Genomic DNA, 16,654 nt, shown 5'->3' with positions numbered 1-16,654 from the left:
TGCCAGAGGAATCTGGCTCCACTGCAAGAGCTGTGGGAAGCTCTGCTTCTAACAACAAGCACTTTCGCAAACTTTCGCATACTTTGGCCCTGTAAAACCTCTGAGAAATGTGCACAGATGTGCCTCGGCCCACCGTGAATATCACAAAGTGATATCCCAGAGTGGCTGTGTTTTGAAATAATTATACTTCAACCATTTTCTCTTTGTGAGTCCTGTGCACAGCTGAGAAAGAGGAGTTTATTTGCAACGGGGCGGCGCGGAAGAGCATTTTAAATGTTGGCACTTGAACACTTGTATTAGCACTAGCATTTCCCTGTGATACTGCTTGACAAAAACCGCTGAGGAGCCCTGGCATTAGGCAGTTAAATGGTTGAGAGAAGCATCCAACAGTGCCGTGTGCGGGCAGGACCACCCATCCTGCGATGCAACAAGGAACCAGGGCAGTGGTGGCATGTTGAGGTGGGACGGGATGCTGCCTAACAGGAGCACGAGACCATCGGTCCCCACCCTCTCGCAGCTCAGACTGTCGTGCAGAAGCCTGAAATAGAGTCTAAATCCAACTGCTAGCTCTTACCTCTTGTTCCCTTTCCCTTGGAAAGGTGCCCATGCCAGCACAGCTTGCCCTGAAAGGAAAGCAGTTGCCTCCTGCTGCTGTTCCGCTGCCGTTCGTGAAGCTATAGAAACGCTACAAAACTTTCTCAGACCCTCTTGTCCAACTTGGGGAACTGAAACTCCCTCCTGGGGCTGGGGGCTGGTATTCCTCGGAGCTTATAATACAAAGCAACAGTTATTCTTTGCAAACAGTTTGTGATAAAGCTCATCAAAATAAAAAAGCCCGTGGAAATCATTAGGTACCTTCAAATCAAAGGATGGTATATAAGAAGAAACATAAACTAAATAATTGCCTAGTGTTTTCTTGCCTGTAACATGCATATCCATCCCATATCACAAAATACTAAACCAGATTTTCTAGGGGAATAACAGCCATTGTTTAGCTTTTCTCATGAACATGCTTCTGTTCTTGGGAGGTGATGTATTATTACAACATGCCTTTTGCTATCAACTTCTGTGTATTTGCTTAGAGTGGAGAGATTGTACTTGCTGCTGAAGATTGTTTTATCCTAAGCTCTGTCCTAACGGTTCTAGGGTTTCCCACCGTGGTGGGGAGGTATTGCATTTCATGCTGGGGAAAGCGCCATCGGCAGGCTCAGCAGCTGAAGGGAGCTGGCTCACCACATGGCTTCTGAAGAGTTTCCCACCACAGCTGTATTGACAAAAAAAATTAAGTTTGGGTTTAAACAACGCTGTTCTGTTTTCAAGGAATGATATGTAGTCACTGATGCAATAACAGAATGATATCATATTGTCCAGTGAAATCCCTTAGCAACCGATTCAATATTTACAGACAAATTATGGGGATGGTGGAAGCCAAAGCTGTGGAATGACTGACAGTGCCCCAGCTCCAGCTCGCAAAATTCTTCCCTCTGGGCTGTTCTGCACGTTGGATCCTCAGAGCTTCTGGGGAGGTTTTCAGAAGTGATGATACAATGGTACCTGTAGATAACAAAATTATTATTTATTTCTGCTTTTAACTAACATTTTTTCAGTGCTTGAAGCTTGGCTGGCAGCTGCTCGGAGCATTTGCAGCGCCCTGGAGCTCACGTTTCAATGACATGAAGTGGGCAAGGCTGTTCGCTGGAGGGTGTTGCACACTGAACAGCTCAGGTCTGAGGGACGTGTTCGGTGTCTGCTGCTGACATTTGCCTTAACAAAGAAGCGCTGTTCTATCCTAATAGCCCAGAAGACCATAATAATGCTTCTCTGATGTGTGAGGCTGCTGTTGTAAGGGGTTTCTCTCTATGTAGTCTTCATGTCTGAGGACCGGGGGAGGGTTATATATATATTTATTTTTTTTTCCTTAGTAAATGTTAGAAGGGGGGGACCAAATTTCCCATGAATCCACTGGGACCTCAGCAACTGATCATGTTTTAGCGGGCTGTTAAGATTTATTGCACAAACCGTTCTGAAAACTGTGAAGAGATTTGCCATGCGTTTCAGTGTCAGAGGAGCTGTGGGAACAGAAAGGTTGGCATTTAGCGCTGAGCGATTCCCATAAGAAATGAACCAGTTTCTCCAAGTAGATGAGAGCTTCCTCACGGGTTGAAGGCGTTCAGCGTGTTCATCATCTCGTGCTGCAACTAGCAAACCTGTTAATTTGTGATGAGAGCCCAGCTAGGTTCGAACAAACGAACAGGAGAGCTGAGCTGGGGAAAAGGAAACCTTGGAGTCAGCAGTTGAGGCAGCTAGAGGGGCACAAGCATTTTTGAATATACTCTACATTAAATTTAGTTCTTTTTGGAGGTTGTGCCCTTAGAAATGTTCCGGAACGGTGCCAGAAATGCGATACATAAATCCTACCTTTCACCACGAACCATCTTCCTTGTCTTCCCTGTCATCTGCTTCTATATTAATGCTGTCAGCACTTCTGCTTTCCTTACCCTCCAGTTTGTTTTGTTTCTGGCCTAGTCTTCTTTATCTCTTCTCCTCTCCTAAGCTTTCTAAGTGCTTGTCACTCTTCCCCCCACCCACCCACCCCCTTTTCAACCCCAGAATATGATGTAGTTCGGCTTTACCTCATTTCTTTTTGGTGATGTCTGGCAGAGGCAGCTGTCAATAATCCACTTCCATCACAGTGTTCAAACTCTCGGGCACAACAATCAGGCTTAAGTTGTGTATTTCTAAGTTTATATGCTGCCCAGTCACTTGGAGTTCAAGGTCTTTCCTTATCAACTGCTTTGAAAATGCATATTCCCCATTATTATTGACTAACTTGCAGTGCTGCAATCTGGAATCCAGGAGAGAGAAAATAATAAATAAGTAAAAAAAAATCGGAACATGAGTATTTAACAATAAAAGCAAGAGTCGAAAAATATATATAAAACTTCAAAATTGTCTGGTTTCTAAATGCTTTCTTTTTGTGCTTATCTATTTCAGTTACAAGAGGCTGTAATTTGGTTCAGATGTGCCTGTTTTGATACTGGAATTTGACTGGGTTTTTAATAGCATGACCCTATGTAGGCTTGAACTCCGACAAAAGGGAAGGTTGTGATCTTATCATGAGGCTGGCGTAGTAAAGGAGATTAGTTCTCTTTTCAAACCGTGTCTTGCTAGGTAGTGGAAATGTTTAGGTACCTTCAGCATTCAGACTTTTTAATCAATTGTCCTTGATTGCAACCTCTTTAAAAACGCACTGCAAGAGTCATCTAGCGGAATTATTGGTTTCCTTTTGATACACGTGGAAGGAAAACCCGGCCAATATATAATATTTTTATTAGATTTGTTTACTACTTTTGGTGTATTTGCTTTTGATTTCATAGGATGTTATTGAACATTTGCACTGTGCATTTCAACAGTCTGACATATTTTGTACCAACTCTTCAACTGGAGTAGGTTGGCAAATGTACTGGACATCAGCACAGCTAAGCTGAAAATTGGCCCTCTGATCTAAGCAGTTCCATACAGCTGCAAAAATGTCTGTTCCACGCGGATGGGGAGAAGGCATATTTTTAGGCTCGTCCAGCTGAATACCAGCTGCCTTGATTTTGCTCCAACTTTCCAAAAACAGAGAAGGTTGAATGATGAAGCAAAAATGAAGCAAGGCAGGAAGGCTTGGTCAACCAGAAGTACCTCAGGCATATTCTCTGTTTTGTCTCTCCTGTAGTCTCTGAAGAGCCTTTGCTGTTGCACGGATGTTCAGAGAGGGGAATTAACCTGGGCTGCCCTTGGCAAAAAAGCTGCGCCTGTGCCTTCTGCCTTTGTCATGCTGCTTGGAGCAGGCAGCCACAGTGCTGGAACTGCTGGGAAAGCTCTGAGGGGTGAGGGCTGGCATGGAAGTCGTCCTCTGAGGACTCCTTCCACTGAGATACCATTTTCTCTGGGCAGAAGGGTCTGCATAAGTAAAGTATTTGAATTTTGATGCGTCAGAGTGCTTCGCTAACCGTGTTTTCATTGAAAGCTGGCTCTGTGGCGATAAGAGTATTGATATGTTAGAGACCAGGGCAGTGCTTGCCCGCTGTGCAGCCTGCACCTGGAAGGATCCGTCCATCACGGGGAGAGCTGCCAAGAGCTTTTCCTTTGCTGTTCTCCCTGGGCAGAGGGGCACAATGGCTCAACATATTACGCCTCGGCTTAGAGTTGTATTTTTAAATTGTTTGACATTTTTAAACATCACATGTCTATATTAACTTCCAGCTTAAAACCGGTGTTCTTGCTCGAGTATCCTGTGAAGTCAGAGAGGAGAGGAAGGCTGTGGCTCACACAGTACGTCTTGTTAATTTGACCTGGCAACACGCTTTCCGATCTCTGCAGTGATTAAAGCCCATGCTGCATTGGGAACCCACTGTACCACTGGGCTGTCTCGGTAATACAGGGGTCTTTGCAGAGGTCGGTGTGGCTTCCTGGGGCAGGGCTGTTGGCAGGGGGAGCTGGCTACCCACACAGTACCCAGCAGCAATGTGCAGGGCTCCGGGGCAGCTCCCACGGGGGCTGCATGGAGATGCTCCACACTTGCTGAGGCCCGTGGAGATGCTCCACACTTGCTGAGGCCCGTGGAGATGCTCCACACTTGCTGAGGCCTGTGTAATTTAGCCAGGTGTTCCTTTTCCAAGTCATTCCTTAAGAGGGCTTTTCTTGGCATATCTGTTCATCCCTCTCTAAAGAATCCTGGGTCATTTTGGGAAAAAAACACAGTTTCAAGGCTAGCCCCGATGAAGGCACTGTTCTTGGCTCTTTGAGGAATAACATAGTTTTTGGTTATAAGCACTGCTTCCTGGAGCTTTTTGCTGAAAATAAAAGTAATATCTTTTTGCTGAAGATGATAATGCACATTTCCAGGAGAAATATAGTGCTGGTGTGTTTGTTCATTTTCTTAGAGAGTAAGTCGCGTATTTAAAAGGCTGATAACCTCCCCAAGGGAGCCTTGACTTCAGTGAGGTGACTCCAGGTTTTAAAGAGCACAGCCTCCTGGAACAAGAACGGGTCTTGTCAGCCGTGTGGCTAAAGACCAGGTTATTTCTGGTGACTGACTGTTCCTTTCCATCATGGAGCGTGGTTTTGGATAGTACTGCACAGGACCAGTTGCTGCAGTTGGCCATAGGTGGCACAGCATGGATGAGTCCTGCCTTCCCTCTAGCTCGGGGAAAGGAGGTTGCCTGGCTCACAGCCAGCCAGGGCTGGGGTCCCCCGGGGCTGGGGTCCCCTGCGCTGCTCCCCAGGGCTGCACCAGCAGGTGGGAGAGCCACGGCACCACAAATGGGTGGTGGGAGCAAAGCCAGGCTGGGGTCCCAGCCCAGGCACAGCCATGCAGGTCCCCACCGCTCCTGCCACACACGGGGTGCGTGTGGCTAAAATAGAGAGAATGGCTCGTACGAAAGGTGGTCTGAGGGGCAAAGTAAGTGCTCATGGAGCAAAGGAAAGTTGTAATTGGGAGGGGAAGGGAAGGGAGAGGAATGTAAAAACCACACAGGCATTCCTTTCCCTATAGGGCTGCCAGTCACCAGCCTGTTCTTCAGTGGGAAAAACAGCACCTTTGGAAAGGGATTTGAATAATTAAATTACTAGTTAGTGAGACCCTGTGGAATTTGAGTTGGTAATATTTCCTAGCATAAAAATGGTTTGTTGAGAGATTTTTATTTTTGCCCTGCTGGAATTTTTTTTCCTTTGGTGTGTCACGTCCAGCTGCTCCTCCAGATGGAGGCAAGGCAGCAGTCACCGACCCCCTGTGGGACCAGGAGAGGGATGGGAGTGATTATGCCGGAGCCACCATAGCGCAGCTGTTCGGCTGCAGACACACGAGATGCTTGGGCTTCCCAGAGCTGCTCGGCTGCCCGCAGCCGTGGCTCCCACCATTGTCACCGAAAGATTAGAGGCCTCGCTGAACAGCCAGGGTGGTTGCTCAACAGCTGGCCACATGGCTTGTGGCCATTCAGAAAGTGTGCCTCTGCTGAGCCCCAGCTGGGAGGGTATTTTGGAGGCACAATATTTTTGCTGGTTGTTCTGGGTTATTCTGTATTCCAGCTGCTTTTAGGAAAAAAAATGAAGAAAAAAAAAAAAATAAGGAAACTATGACGTTCTGGAGAACTTTCCTAGATGCTGCTCGTGTATTCCATAGTATGATTTCTGATGTGGAGGAGTCAGTAGGATTCAGTATTTCAGGGGGGAGCAGGTAGGGATTTTGTTCTAGAACATTTTCTGTTGTTTTAACTATTCAGCAGGCACCCAGTATGTCCGGCAGGCATTTGCGAGCCTCCCTCGCTCATCCAAAGTGATTTGGTCCTGGTCGGTTTTACAGGATAGTGCAGTTCCCCTTCAACTTGATCCCACTTCATCCTTATGATTCCCAAAGGGCTAATACCAAGGTGAAACTTCCTTGGAGTTTGATACCAATTCTTACCCGTCTAGTCTTCACTTTTAAAGGCTTTAATTTCCATGTACGGTAATAGCCTTTGTACCATATAGCACAGATAACACAGTTATATCATGCTGTGTTTTGTATCATTCTCTGCACTTTCTGGGCACAGGACCTCCACCCCTGAGAGGCTTTCAGAGGCAGAAGAGATGTCACTCAAAATTCTGCCTTTGCATCTGGGTACGTGAAGTTTATACTGAAATCCAAGACGCAGTGAAAGGGATGAGGGCAAGACAAAGCTTGCAGTGATCATACAAACTTCAAAGTCAACCGGCTTTCCTTTTGCATTCCTGATAAAGAGGCCAGAACACACAGAGCTGCTGAGCAGCAGGGATGGATATCTGGGAGTTACTAGGGGAAGAGCTCAGGTGTTAGGACTCAGTCTTGCAACCTTTCACACGTTAAATAGTTTTTGTTCGTCCGTATCTCCCCATTACATTCTGTACACTGAAGATGGCTTCACCTGGAGACAAGCTTTCATTACTGAGGTACCTGAAGCCTTTAGGACTGCAATGGACTTACTCTCCATTTCCAGGTCTCTTTCCCTGGCATTATTTCCCCTTAGATTTTGATTCCATTTCTGTGCCACATTAAATTTTGCTTATCTAGACTTTACAGGTAGCTTTCCCCTTTGTTTTAGCTTGATTGCAAATCAAGCACAAACCATGGTTTCTGCTTCTAATGCTTCCCTGTGACTTCAGGTCCAGCCTAGCCTGGATTTCCCTGCTGTGGCACTGCAGGCAGGACATTCGGGACACATGAAACCCAACCTTGCTCTGTTCCAGGCTGCCACACTTTTTGGTGTGTTTCTTCTCCACTGACATGGTAGTAAATTGTTTTCAGGTCATTGCGATTCTTCTTCATTGCACCATCCAAATAAAAGTTATAGAAATCATTCCCAGTAAGACACAGGGTTCTCCCTGGCAGGAATCAGCCAAGATCCACTGAGATCCACCGAGCTGCACCAGCCAGGGGGCTGGGTCCGAGGCTGGAACTGCCGGAGCTGCGTGAACAGGCTTGAATGTAGCAAGTGTATGTGCGTGTGGACACAGATGGTACAAGAAGCTCAAAACTTCCTTTAGCCAAAGGCACTTGACAAACAGGACAGCTTTTCTCAGCCTGTCTTGTAATATTTATGCATTCTACATATGTGAGATGTTCCAAACTTTCATCTCCAAAATAGCAGGAACAGTGTGCGTAGCACTGCCAGCCAAAGGAAAATTAAAGTAAATCCCCAAAGAAGTGATTTATAGGATGTAAATCACTTACAACAATGAATGTAATCCCGTCAAACAAGTTCTTCATTATAATAACTTAACAGTCATCTGTTGATTTTTATATCAGATCATAAATGCAGTCTCTGCAGTTTTATAAAAGCATTTATTCACAAATTATGGTGAAAACTGTCTGACAGAATAAGTCTCATCTTATACACGGAGGGCAAAGCTCTGCCTTTCTTTTTCTTTTTTTTTTTAAATGTTTAGGTAACAAGCCTGCCCTTTCTTCCTGCCTGTGATGAGAACTGAACTGGCTCTGTAAACAGCATCTCAGCAGCACAGCTCTCTTGCTGTGAGCTGTAATCAGTGCACATGTAATAAGATTGTACAACTTAATGTGCAACAACTTGGTAAGCACAGACAGACCCCTCTTGCAGTTTTTAGCAAAGGGGTATGTGTATGTGTGTGGTGGGCAAGTAAGTAATTAGAATGCCGAGAGCTACTATTAGAAGTTAGATATTTATTTTGCGGACTTTGCTGTGATGTGCTAATCCCTTTCTTAGTACAGAAGAATATTTATTTTCTTCTGTACTTAGTGTTTAGCTTTGAAGTTGTTCAATAACATCTGCTGGTGACCACAGAAGATGTTATAATTCTGGTACATCAATTGCAGCTTAGACTTAATTTGAGACTCTAATAGAGGCCCCGGTTTTCTGTCAGTTCTCTGGTTCAAATCAACTTTTTTCCCTCTGAAGACCCTAGCCCTTAAGGCACTGGATAAAAATCTCATCTTTTTGGTGCTACGCTAATTAGTTATTTTAATGAGCGTTTAATTACCTGCCTGCCTAAAACACTGTTTATGATGTCAAGAGAAAACTCCAAGTCTGAAAAAGGAAAAACATTTTAAACAAAACAAGAATCCACCCCCAGTTCCTAATCAAACTATACACAAGGAAGTTTTGAGAGTTAGAAATGGGCTAACGCTCGTACGGCTGGTGTGTCAGCTTCACCGTGCTTCATCTGGATGCAGAAACACAGATCTCAAAAGAGCAAGTAGGAAGAACAAATACAAACAACATAAGGAAGGCAATGTGGATGTATTTGGGTAAATGGGCAACAAGCTGCAATTTTTCTGCCTATTTCTCTGAACCTGAACTTTTGAATAGGTTTCTGTGCGGACTATGCATTTTAGTGTGAGGGTGTGGGAACCTGAAGCCACAGCTCAGGCTTCCATCTGCCTCTGAGATGTGTTCCCCATCACCAGATTACATAATCAGTTTTATGAGCGTTAATAATTTGTTTGTTTGCCTTTTTTTAACCTTGATTTTTCCCTCAGCAGTTCCTCTTTCCTCCTCTCTCTCCTATATTTGTCTGTTTATAAAGTTTTTAAAAGCTGATATTTTGGCTGATATTTTGAGTATTAATGATGGAATATATTCACATCCATCATATGATAATGGCCAGCATTCAGGATCTGCTGGATGTGATCCAAAATCTTGCTGAAGTCAGTAGGAACATTTCTTTTAGAGGGCTTTCAATTAGACCCCTAGCTATGAATATGGTCTGCCTTTTTACAAAAAAAATGCTGAGTAGCTAACTGTGGCTTGTTCCATTCAACTTACTATACTTTCTTCTGTATCTGTTGCATTTCTTTCCTTTCTTGCATAAAAGGACCATCATTGTGATTTGGTTAATATTTCCTTCTACTGCCTTTATGTAAGAGAGTGTGCGCAGTGCAAATACAATTAGAGTGTATTCAGCAGAGTACACGTGTGCAGCGTTTGGCTTTGCATACGGGGTTTGTTCATTTCTAAGGGCAGGTTGAACATTTTTCTTTGGCTTTTTTTTTTTTCTGTGCCGCAATTACATATCAGATTTTGCTGAAAAAAATAACCTTATCTTGCGGGTGCACGTCGTGTTGAGGGAAGTATCCATAATCCACTGTTAACTTCAATGGATTCTGCCATGAATGCAGTTTATTTTTCTAAGTTGATATATAACAAACTGATTCGTCTTGACAGACTGACTTGTATAGCAACTCATCATCCAAGTGGTTCCCACTGTGGCATCGGTTGGGTTTAATTATAAAAAACTGTTTTGAACGGTGGAGAATGGAAAATGTTGGCTTAAGTAAAGGCTTAAATCCCAGAACGTCTCCGAAAAATTAAAAGATCTGAGTTGACGTGGGAAGACTCGCATGCACAGAAGTGTTCCTGAGGTTTAGACCTCACTGATCATCTGTTACGCTCCCAGGAAGCTTTTTTAAATGTTTAGATATAATTAGTTTTCTCAACTGGGTACAGGGGAAGAGTTCTGAAGAGAAGTCTGAGCACAAGCTGAATTACATTAAATACTGTGAAAAGTAAGTAATTTTAATGAAAGCAACCAAGAAGTGTTATTCCCTACTATGCAGCCCTGCATGCCCTTGGCTTTCAGTGTGGACAGTGTTCATCTGGCAAGGGAGAAAATTCCAGATTTCCTGCTGACAGAAGGAAAAATACTAAATGTTGCTGTAGGCAACTTGCCATCACACATTATTTCTTATGAAACATGTTTTTGTGGTTTGATTTTTGAGTCATGCCATTTTTAAGGAACGTGGAGGGTGTGTCTGGGTAGCAGGACGGGTACTTTGTGTGAGGCTCACCAGTACACCCCTGGGATTCATACCAGCCTGTTTTGTTTTGTTTCTTATCTGTTTGTCACTTGCTTATGGCTTATGAATCACTTGCTTTAAGGTCGTCTTATAAATCCCCCACAACAGGTGTCTAATACTAGATTTAAGTGTAACTTTGGTTTGGGTTGGGTTTTTACTCTGTAGCTTTAGGCTTAGCAAGTCCCTTATTCATGCATCATCACCTGGAGGCTCTTCTGAAGGTTACCACAATGCTTTAGTTATGGCTTTATATGTAATGTATACATTGAGTACGTAAGCAGCCCCAAATCCTGGCTCTTAAAGCTCGAATACTTTGATTGCATACGTCTTTGTATCTATGCACATGTATATAGGCAAGTAAACCAAACAGCATGATGTATATGATGTTTAAAAAAGAAACAACATCAAAAGCATGCAACATACTGGGAAATACGACTCAAAATTATGGGCAAATCTTTCTGTATTTGCACAAAATGCATTGAATGCATTTGAATGCAGACAAGCAAGGCCCTATAGCAAGACCAGCACAGGAACTGTAATTCCACTGCAGCCCCCCTGCCATCAGACTCACTTTGGCCAGCCTACACTTGCAGCCTTTGTACGTAAGGGATGTCTGGGTAGGCTCTCAGTCGTTCTCTTTACCCCCTTCACCAAATAACTTTTATTCTTGGCTCACCAGTTTTTGCTTTGCATAGATAGTTAAGGTAGACCTGTCAAAAGCATCCAGTTCTGTTCAACGGACATGGGTCAAGGAGGGGCGCAAGCAACAGCGGTGCGTGCTGCGGGCATGGCTGTAGCTGGGCACGCGTTGCACGTGCACGGTCACAAACAGGTAGGCTGGCAGTCTCAAGGAAGCTATGTCAGTTCATGGATAAATTATTACAATAAACCAATAGCTGTGAAATTAACTTTTCACCGTTTTCAAAAGTCACTTTCGGTTGCTCTTTTTTTTTAACTTTGCGTATGAAAGGGCAGCGCTTGGGAATTATTTGCAGTATCAGTAGCCAGGATTTTGGAGTAGCTCCATTACAGGGTCATAATGTGTATTGTATATTCAATAATCTGCCTGAAGCGAAAAAGAAAATCAGGAAGTTTGCTGTCTGCCTTTAGCTACTGACATCTCTGCTTTTGTGTGCTGGGTCTTAAAGTCAGCCCTGAAAAAGCTTTTTGTACAGATTAGTCCATTACTTCCCTTCTGAAACAATTTTTCTGTAGTAGTGACCTAGTAAGAAAAAGCCAACCCTTTGTGATTTATGAGCAGATTGCTAGTAATGCCGTATCAGTAAGGTGGTAATTTGCATGACTTGTCCAATGTTATGTGGAAAAAGTGTAGCTGAGGGTTAAAATTTAATAAAGGTACCTTTAAAAAGTAGGGTAAAGGAATAAATAATTTCCAGCGCTGTTGGCCAGTCCACGGAAGTAATTCTTATCCAGCTCTAAATTTACATTTCCCTTGACAGAAACATGCATAGGTAACAGATGAAAATGGTTGATTTGTTGTTTTGGATACAGTAGCAATTAATTACAGAGAATCCTGCTATTTTGTTCAGACCTGCCTGTAGTGAGAGAAGACAAGGTTGTTCTTATTTTGATTTTCTGTGATTTACGAGGTTTCAGAAAGGAAGGGCCCTTTGTTTTCTATTCGGGGTAGCCACGAGCTGGTCCCCAAGCTGCCGATTCTGGAGTGTACAAACGTTTCATAGAAGCCCATTTTCCCCAACAGCAACAGAAGAATCCCCAGTTTGCAATACCCTGCTGACTGTGTACTGCTCTGACACCCTCCGTCTCACAGGCTCATGGTGCTCTGGTGCCTTCTGGAACTAGCCCAGCACCACTCCTTGGTAAAGGCTTTACCCTTTGGGTGTGCAAGCAGAGCTTACAAACCTCTCCATGGCTCACAGGCAGCAGCAGTGTTGGCCACATCCAACAATCCAAGTTAAGGTAGCGGGTCTTGTGCCTGTTCACCGGGGCGAAGACAGAGTGTTAGCTTCTCTCTATGCCTGCTGACAAAATGGCATTGAAAATCCAGTAATGTTGGAGGAAACCACGGAGCCTGGCAGGGCAAGGACAGCATGGAATCAGCGGCTGCAAATAGAAAAGGCTGATGGGGTTTGAGGGTTTGGATTTGATAGAAAAGGGCACAGATTGGAAGGGGTGGCCCCCACGGCATCGGCGAGGCTGGAATATGCATGTCAGCCTTTCTCAACAAAACAGCCCCTGGCAGTTCCCCCAAGTGGAGTATGTTTCAGTTTTTCACGATACTGCAAGATGGTAAATACTCAGTAATAAACAAATGGGAGTTAATTTGTTGGAGGGACTCAGTTTGGATTGGCAAATCTCTATTGCTTCTGAATGGCTGAATCTTGTGGGTTTTTTTTAAAGTCAGGCAGTAATTTGGGTTGGTTTCAGCTGCAAGCTGGCTTTCTGCAGGCAGGCGCTCTGCATGCTGCCCAGGGATGAGCCTGAGTTTCTGAATTACATGTGGCAGCCTCCCACCAGCTAGCACTGCGGCCAAGGAGGGGCTGAAAAATATACGTTTCTTTCACTGGGCTCCAGAGGAACTTGACAAAGAGCCACACTTTTTAGACAAAACATGGAGGATTACATCAGTTCAGAGGCATGCCACGCTGAAACCTCCGACACAAACCAGCTGACTTAGGCATGGCAACTTATCCAATTGCACCTAGATTATAGAGCTGTCATCAGCTGTGGCAGGCTGCGGCACTGTGAATATTTCTGTAATTACCATGGGCAGCAGTGCTGTCGGGTCTTAGAGAGAACAGGGCTTGTTTGGGAGGGCAAAGAATTGTTGAAGAGGTGTAAGATGAAGAGATGCATTTCTGCCATTAGTTAGCACCATTTGCCAGGAGGGGTTTTTTTCCCCTCTTCTTGGCACCATTTGCCAAGAAATTAAAGCACGTGGTTTAGGAGGAAAAAAAAAAAAAACAACCAAAAAAAAACCCCAAAACAACAAAAGGCAATATCCTTCCAGAGAAAATAAATGTAATGAGTAAACATTCATTCTGTTGCTGAGAGACTCTAACGACAGGACTAAGAAGTGTCTATACAGAGATAAAGATACAGTGCCCATCGAGGCTTCAATTCAGTTAGTAGGTGCTGTATAAATACGGGACGAAGACGCAGTCCTGGACTCTAAAGCCCCTAGTGGCAAATGCTCATCTAAAAGACAGGGAGCAATCACAGCATCACTGATACTTTTGTAGGATTTGTATGATTTAAAAAGGGGTCCTTCTGTGCGTGAAAGGACTTAGGTGGGTGCCTATGCAAAACATGCGTTCCATCAGCTCATCCTGGATGCACAAGTGCTTCAGACAGGATTGATTCAGAGCACGATCGTGGCCCTCACCTCTGCTGCTGGTGTCTGAAATACTCCACTGTAGCCTAAAGAGAGGAAACTCTGTACTTTCAGTTAACCCCCTGGACAAATCTTTCTCCGCTAGGGCTGCTCCTACCCAGTGTGTTTCAATGAGCTTGGCTGAGAGGTTCAGCTCTGCAAGGCTCCTACATGTGTTATGCTGGCAGTTTGCTAGCAGGCAAGCTGAGTGCTAAAATCAGTTTGATGTAAACTAGGGTGCATGTTCTAGCACCCAGGAAGATTGTTGGAACATATTTCTGAGAGGAGCAATGGAGTCTATTTTTTATATACCCTTCTGGAAGATAGGCGTTACCAAAATGCAAGTTATGGCATTCCTGTGATGCAGCTGATGAAATTTAGATGTCTCTGACATGAGAAAATCTTGGTCAGCCTAGATAACCCACAGGCACTTTTCGACTCAGGGTCTTTCCAGCTGTGGAAGCATCATGCACCTGGGGACACATACTTTGTTGTCAACAGCTTCTTCTCAGAGATGTCTTACTTTCTAGACTCCAGACCAGTCCTGAGACAGACTGGGTCTGAGAGATTGTGCGTGAGGGTATTATAATGCTGTGAAAGATCTTGTTATTACAGCCTTGGAGGCAAGTCTAGCGGCTCTAATGGTTTCAGTTCCTCCACAGCCTTCAGCATTCAAACCTGTGTTATCAGTACAGCAGGGAGGACCTGTTGCAAGCCTGATCCAAGAGATCCTTGCTCTTTATGAAATATGCTGCAAGATCTCCAACTTTTACTATATCAGTGTCTACATGAAGGAGATAGGTGGAGGCAAACCTGTTTAGCAGCAAAATAGGTGCTTCTCTTTTGCAACAGGTATTGAGCTCTGTGGGGTTTGGTTTATATGAGCTGGTGTTCTTTGAAGGTTTTCTTCTCTGGGCAGCATTGCAATGTTTCTGTGATGTGTTGATTTCAGTTGTGGAAATTCAATTTATTACTGCTGTCAGCTTTATAGGCAAAGAAAAAAAAGTATTGTTCTGTGTGGTACCCCATAGATCAGGTCAGTTAGGGAATGCAGAAGATGTCTTCCGATGTTTATTAAGAAAACAAAGCGGAGCTATTAAACTGATGAGCAATCTGCTCTACCAAAGCTGTGCAAATTCTTTATCAGCAGCTTGTGGTCAGCTCCTGTACAAGACGGCAGCACTAAGCAGAATGAGTGCATTGAGTGGACCCCATCAAAACCCCAAGAAGGCATTTCTCATTTTCCTGGCTCAACAGCCAGTTATGCTGTGCTGCAGCATGAAGCATGGCTGTACAGCATGCGTTACATGTCACTGGTTTTTAGTGGGAGCAGGAAGCTGCAGAGTGGAGCTGGTGAAGCAGAGCTGAATCCCAAAGTCAGTCTGAGTCAGACCATTTTCCTTATGAGTCTGGGCATGGAAGGGGAGCTCCCTGGCTTTGTTTCCAGGTGTGTGTCTTTGCCATTTTTATCAGGTGGGAGAGAGAGAGTCTCAGGGTGTGACTCAACTCAATCTCTTTGTGTTTCTCAAATCTTAGGTAGCACCAAAGTTCCTGATAGATGGTGGGCAGTTAATAATAAAAATGAGATCTTTCTGTCTTAGTGAAGTGCTCTGAAATATTATTGGTGCAGAAACAGCTTGTTGAATGCTGCTAGCCATGCTTTGCTGGTTCTGTTGCACAGGAGGAAACCCCTCTGAGCAGCAAAAGGGCTGCTTTATCGGGCTGTGGGTCCTCGCCAGGAACACTGGCTGCAGATTGAGTAGAGGACAAGGAGTGTCAAGCGTAGAGGAGACTTGTCAGTTTTGGCGTAAAAGTCAAATATTTTTCACTCAAATGAGTTCATGCAAAGTCTGGGATGGATGAACTGTTTGGGGTTTGTGAAAGAATAAGCTTCATTTGAATTTCAGCTCTGGACAAATTCATACTCCTGTATACTGAACTGCCTGCTTGCTTTTGGCATCGTGCCCTCTGGACCTGTTTATTTGATTAATAATTTGAAGTTGACTGTAGCTATTGCTGAGCTGAAGCACAGTAACAAAGACTAACAACAATAAAGTTAATGTCAAGCCTCTTTAAAAATCATACAGCAGCCCCTCGGGTGCAGAGTCATGTTTCTCAAGATAGAGGCATACGTATGTAAATTGTCTCTTTTTATGTCTATAAGCAAGCTTTCACGTGGTGTGGGCAAGACCTTGGCTCAGAGATACTCAGTAAGGTTGGAGATAGCATGTCAGCTGCACGGTGTCTAACATGTTCACACTGGTCAGACTTGAAGTTTTCAGCTCATTTCTTCAGGGTTAAGCTTCTTGAAGCATTCTCGTTTTCCCCACAGAGTTCCCCCAGGGCAAGCAGTGTTTTGCAGTACGTGGGGATTGAAGCGATATGACTTTATCCAATGTTTTGTTAGTTCCTTTCTTTGTATGCGTTGGATCGCCTAGGAAACCATAATAATCTTGTTAAAATAAAGATTTAATCTTACTGCGGTGTTGGGGCTAGTTCAAAAAGCCAGGCTAATACTGGCTGCTTGTCGCAGTTAGAGCACTTGAATTTGGACAGGCTCCCTTTCCGGGGAGCGGGCGAGCGCCGGCACCCTGCAGCCCTGCCGTGCGGAGCTTATGGCAGGCAGCTGCCCAGGGCAGCCCCAGCAGTCACTTTGGTTTAGCAGAGGCTGGGCACCAGGGTGAGCCAGCTGCACCGGGCAGCCGTGGCCGATGTGCCAGCCTGGCCAGCAGTGCCACGAGCAGATGGAGAGAGCCCTGGGTTAGCATCTCTCTTGCAGGACTAGCGCGGTAGTTTGTGCAGTGACAGCTCCCAAGGAAACAGAGGCAGCTGCAGCAGTCGCCAGCTCGTAGCCGCCTCTCCTAACCTCTTCTACTCCCAGAAGAACTGGAAGCGGAATAAGCTGTATTTTTCCTGCATTTTCTGGGTTATGGCCAACTCATTTGGTATCTGTATGGGCAATG

The 16,654-nt window shown here is 44.6% G+C and overlaps 1 protein-coding gene across 2 annotated transcripts in view; it reads left to right on the top strand.

Moving 5' to 3' along the window:
• The window catches only part of GPC1 (glypican 1), a 222,283-nt gene that overhangs the window by 148,350 nt on the left and 57,279 nt on the right, over positions 1-16,654 (top strand). The gene's annotated exons all lie outside the window — the stretch shown is intronic.

Source organism: Falco cherrug, chromosome 11 (assembly GCF_023634085.1).
Source record: "Falco cherrug isolate bFalChe1 chromosome 11, bFalChe1.pri, whole genome shotgun sequence".
Classification (NCBI taxonomy): domain Eukaryota; kingdom Metazoa; phylum Chordata; class Aves; order Falconiformes; family Falconidae; genus Falco; species Falco cherrug.
Note: the sequence above shows the minus strand (reverse complement) of the source record. Positions and strands in the feature narration are given on the sequence as shown.